The sequence below is a fragment of the Notamacropus eugenii genome, chromosome 5, assembly GCF_028372415.1.
Source record: "Notamacropus eugenii isolate mMacEug1 chromosome 5, mMacEug1.pri_v2, whole genome shotgun sequence".
Lineage (NCBI taxonomy): Eukaryota > Metazoa > Chordata > Mammalia > Diprotodontia > Macropodidae > Notamacropus > Notamacropus eugenii.
Window position 1 is genome coordinate 216914408 of NC_092876.1, and position 6242 is coordinate 216920649.

Genomic DNA, 6242 nt, shown 5'->3' on the forward strand with positions numbered 1-6242 from the left:
TCTGTGAAAAGCCAAATCTACCAATTCAGGTCATCATTCTCTACAACTTGTATTCTTGGGGAGTTTCCTGGGGGATTGAGATATTAGGTGACTTGCGCGGGGTTGCAAGGCAGTATGTGTCAACTCTCAGTCCACTAAATCAGACTGCCTTTCTTTCCTGGCTTTTGACAGGGTGAGTTCCTTAGTAGGACACTTCTTTATAGAAGGAAGAGAATCATTAGTGTGGTCCTTGAGGTTGAATAACTAAAGTAATGAGATGGGGGAAAGCAAGAAATTTGGACTTTACCATCTCACTCCCACTATAATCGTCACTTGGACAGTAACTACAGGATGGGATATTACTTGTTCAATAGCCCTGACTATACTTTTTATTCTGAGGTGAATCTAAACCCCAGGAGACAACCAGCAAAAAGGCCCGAAATTAGGAGCTAGGAGAGTGAGTATCATGTATGAGGAACAGCAGGAATTCTATGTTTCTGTGTTATATGGAGTGGAGCAAAATATAAAAAGACAGGGAAAGGTAACCACAATTAAGTGGATATAACCTGGATCAAGATCCAGCAAAGGATTCTCAGGAGAAATCAAACATGTAGGAAGAAAATAAAGAGAGAGGCATGTAACAAAAACCTAGAGAGAAAAAAGCAACCAGGAGAAGAACCTGATCACCAGATTTAGAGGCTGACAAATAGTAAACATGTATTTATTGAGCACTTACTATGCATAAGGGACTGTGCTAAATATTCTACAAATATTTTCTTTTTATCCTTGCAACAACAACTTTGGGGGATAGGTTACTATTATCATACCCATTTTAGAGTGGAAGAAATTGGGCAGATAGATATTAAATGATTTGTCCAGGCTTACACAGCCAGTAAGTGTCCAAGGCTGGATTTGAACTCTGGGCTCACAACTCTATCCATTACACCACTTAGCTACCTTTAAGATGAAGACTGAGAAAAGGCATGTTCTGGGGAGTTAAGAGATCATCAGTAACTTTGGAGAGAAAGTTTCACTCTAATGATGAGATTGGAAGCTTCACTTTTCCTGACCTCTCTGAGACCTCTGACATAGTCAATCACCCTCTTCCCCTTGATACCCTCTCTTTTCCTTAAGTTCTCAGGATACTACTCTCTCCTGCTTCTCCTCTTTCCTATCTGACTGATCTTTCTTAGTCTCCTTTACTGGATTTTCATCCAGAACACATCCATTCACCCTGGATGCCTCACAGAAGTCTGTCCTGGGTCCTTTTCTCTTCTCCCTCTATACTTTTTCTCCTGGTGATCTCATCAGCAACCATGGATTCAATTATCAGCTCCATGCAGACATTTCTCAAATCTATTTATGCAGCCCTAAACTCTGCTCCAATCTCACCTCTCCTACTATTAGATATATTGAATGTAGATATCTGAAATTTAACATGACTCAAACTGAATTCACTATATTTTAAACCTTCCCCTTTTTTAATTTTCCTGTTACCTTCTAGGGTATCACTGTATTCCCCATCAACTCAACTCTCAATTCTTGATTCCTTCTTCTCTCTCATCCTCTATATCTAATCTATTGCCAAGTCTTGTCAATTTTTTCTTCATACTATCTCTTGTATATGCCTCCTTCTGTCCTCTGACACTACCATGACCCTGGTACACACCATCATGACCTCACAGATATTGCAGTTGTCTTCTGATTGATTTCTCTGCTGCAAGTCTCTCTCTACTCTAGTCCAGTTTCACTCAAACATCAAAATGTTCTTCCTAAAGGACAGGTCTGACCATGTTATTCACCTACTTAATAAATTCCAATGGCTCCTTATTACTTCCAGGATCAAATATAAGATCCTACCTAGCATTGAAAACCCTTGAATATCTGCCCCCATCCGCTCAATCATTTTCAACCTGACACTACTACCACCACCCCCATCCCAAGAATTGTGGTTATTTTCACTTGCTGTCCTTCAGCATTGGAATTCTTTACCTCTTCACTTTCATCTCTTGGCCTTCCTGGCTTCCTTCAACTCCCAGCTAACATCCCCCCACTACAAGATGCCTTTTCCCAGTCTCCCTTAAGGCTAGTGTCTTCTTGCTGTTGCTTACTTTGGCTAAACTGGTGTCTTAGATACAGAGTGATCGTTGCAGCATTCATGCAATTGGAGAAAACTTCCCTGTCTCATTTCTGCCTAAAGGACAGTTTTGGTCTGATTTTAAGTGACACATTTCAGCTGGGTTTGTCATTAAGACTTAGCTTTTTCCTCCATTTTGCCATCCTTGACCCTTTTTACAATACAAGTACACATTTGCACAACTCTGAAGTTCTGGCTCTTCATTATTCCTTTTAATCCAGTGTTTTAGTGTTTCCATTGAAATTGAAATGAAAATGATGACTCTTCAGGCACTGGATTCATGTATCAACTAAAGATGCCAAATAGGAGTAACTGAAATCATAATACAGACAGGAAAAAAATCCCTCAATGTCTTGTGAAAATCAGTGAAAACTCTTCAGAATGGCAAGAAAATATATTTCAATTTCACCCTTGTGAGGCTTATTTTAGTGATTAGATAACCATGATTTAAGAAATTAATTACTGTGTTTCAGTCAGTCAACAAGCCTTTATTAAGCTCTATGTGGAGTCACTACACTACTGGAGATACAAAGAAAACAGGTGAAAAACAGAATACTTGACTTTTAGGAGCTCAAATTCTATTGGGAACGATAACAGGCAAAAAAAAATTGTACATGCAAGATATATGACATAAGTGGGAGATGAAGCCAGGATTACCTGCAAAGAGAAGGCAGTAGTAGAGGGCACTAGCAAAGGCCTTTTTTTTTTTTTTTTTTTTTTTTTTTTTATAGAAGATGGGATTTGAGTTGAGTTTTGAAGGATGTCAGGAAAGACAGAAGATATGGATGAGGTGGGAATGAGAAGTTGTGTCCCTTTCATTGAAATGTTTTGTGGCTCCAGTAGTCATATAAATGGAACATAGGTGTGCACAGAGAATGAGCTGAGTGCTCAAGGTATGCCAGCCCATCCCAAGGGGACATTACCATTGGCTCTTTCCCTTGGATCCTGCTGTTTATTACCTATAGATAAACATAAGCAAGTTCACTGATTCCATTGAATCTCAGTTTCCGCTATCTGGGGGAGGGGGGAAGTTGGCCTAGAATAGAAGTTCTTAACTTAGGTTCCACAATTGCTAGATAGATAGATAGATAGATAGATAGATAGATAGATAGATAGATAGATAGATAGATAGATAGAGATAGAGATAGAATTGTTCCCTTTGTAATTTCAAGTATTTTATCTTAGGAATTTAAAAACATTATTTTGAGAAGAGGTTCATAGACTTCACTGGATTGTAAAAGATGTTCACGACACATAAAAAATGGTTAAGAACCCTCGGACTAGATAATTTCTAGGGTCCTTTTTAAAGCTAACTCCTATGTTAACTGGTCCCCACCCACCCTCCTCCCCGTGCAGTACTTATACTAAATGTGATCCAACTTTGAAAGGGAAATTACTTGCTCAGCTTATTAAGGGTGAGTCAACAGAAGGGCATTGACTTGTTTAATTCTGCTGTCTAAGCTGAGAAACACCCAAATAACGCTCATAAGTAATATGGTGGATTCTGGAAGTTGGGTGATTCATTTGTCTTGGCTCCTCAATAGAATTTTTTCCTAAATACAGACCTCGCCAAAGACTTCATCTGGTCAAATTTTGTTCCAGTACAATTAAAGTGAAAGAAGCTGTGTGATGGAGTGGATAGAAGGCCATCCATGGAGTCAAAAATCTTGACTCATGTCCAGCCTCTGACACATCCTAGCTGAATATACACAGCACAATGTTTGGCACATAGTAAGTTCTTAATAAGTGGTCTATCTAAGTTTCCATGTGGAAACCATTGGTTACTTCAGTGTCTCAAGCAATTCCCAAATTCTTTAAATTGCAGATGTGTTGCTTTTTGTTGTTTCTTGGTTGTACCTGAATCTTTGTGACCCCATTTGGGGTTTTCCTTGGCAAAGATAATTGCCATTTTCTTCTTGAGATCATTTTACAGATCAAGAAACTTAGCAAACAGGGTTAAGTGACTTGCCCGTGTCACATAGATAGGTGTGTCTAAGGCTGGATTTGAACTCAGGTCTTCCTGACTCCAGGCCCAGGGTTCTATCCACTTTGCCACCTAGCCCAGATGAATTGCTAATCACCATTAACAAAAAAAACACCTTCCCAAAGAGTTCTCTACGTCTCTGAAGTCATAGGTCTCTACCAAAAACAATTTGTGTGTATATGTGTGTATGTATATGTATGTATGTGTATTTATGGGTGTGTGTGTATGCATATATACATGTATGTATATATCACATATATATATGTGTGTGCGTGTGTGTGTGTGTGTGTGTATGTATGTATACCTTGAGTTCATCAGCTCTTTGTTAGAAGGCGGGTAACATGTTTCAATATGCTCTGGAACTGGTTGATCATTGAATTGATTAGAGTTCTTAGGTCTTTTACAGTTGTTTGTCTTTACAATATAGTTGTCACTGTATAAACTGTTCTTTTGGTTCTGCTTATTTTACTCATTATCAGTTCATATAAGTCTTCCCAGGTTTCTCTGAAACAATCCCTTTCCTTACTTCATATTCCACCATATTCACATACCAAGTGTTTTTTCCAGCCATTTCTTAATTGATGGTCACTTCCTTATTTTTTGTCCTTTGCCACCACAAAAAAGAGCTGCTTTAAATATGTTTGTACATATGGGTTCTTTTCCTCTTTCTTTCTTCTCTTTGACATATGGTCCAAGTAGTGATATCACTAGGTCAAAGTGTCTACATAACTTGTGAAGCATAGTTCTAAATTACTTTTCAGAGTGACTAGACCAGTTCACAGTTCCACCAATAATATATTAATGTACCTGTACATGTTTTCCCACAGTCCCTCTAGTATTTGTCATTTTCTTTGTTAGTCAGTTCTGTCAACCTGATCGTTGTTGTTTATCCTTTGTTTTTGAAGAGGGTTGATGACATCATGAGGTGATGTCTTGATTTTTGAGTGACTTGGATTTAAGTGAGGCAGAATTGCATAAAGGCATGAGCCTCACTCTTCCAGGGTCTTTGAAGTCTAGTGGGAAGCAAAAGTCAAGATGACGGGAAATGAGCCCAGATTCAACAGAGGAACTTGGCATCTTTTATGTCTGACCAAACTCTAAACATTTCATGGTGTCTGCTTCAGCCTCCCTTATGACCCTTGGAACACATTGTTTTCATCCACCCATTCTGGTAGGAGAAATTTTCATATGTTTGGGTAGACATCCCCCTGGCTCACTAACGGATTTGAGGTCTGTGAATTTCCCTCAACCTGGTTTAGCCTATCTGCAAAGACATGGGGTGTAGCCACATTACAGCTGGGTGACAGGTGGACACTAAAGGTAGATGAGTGGTTCTGAAACAGGCTTAGCAAGTTCTCACACCAGAGGTGCTAGTCTTCCCTGAACACTCCAAACGCTCTTGCCAACTTTATGGTAGTGAAGCAAAATTCCAGAATTCCCTTACTTTGCATTTCTCTAATTTTTTTCCAATAACTCAATTTTATTTCAGTTCTGAGTTCTCTCCTATCCCTCCTCCTCCCGCATTCACTAAGAAGATTCTTCAAATACATATTTACACAACACAAACTCCTTAATTAACCACATCCAAAAATACAAAGAAGAAAGAGAAAAAAATATACCTTAATCTCTAAGTCCATCGGTGTTCTATCTGGAGGTAGATAGCATGTTTCATCATGAACCCTTTGTATTTATAGTTGGTCATTGTGTTAATCAGAGTTACTAAAGTCTTCCAAAGTTGAATATCTTTAAAATATATTGTTATTGCTGTTTAAATTGCTTTCCTGGTTTTGATCCCTTCACTTTGCATCAGTTTATACAAGTTTTCCCAGGTTTTTCTGAAACCATCTCTTATTCCTCACAGCATAATAGTATTCTATCCATTTATATGCCTTAACTTGTTCAGTCATTTCCCAAAGGATGGACATCCCCTCAGTTTCCAATTCTTTGCCATCACAAGAAGAACTGTTTTAAATATATTTGTTCCTATAAATCCTTTTTTCTCTTCCTTTGATCTCTTTGTGATATAGACCTAGTAGCAATATCACTGGGCAAAGGGTATGCACAACTTAATAGCTTTTTGGACATAGTTCCAAAGTGCTTTCCAGAATGGTTGGGCTAGTTCACAGCTCCAACAATGCATTA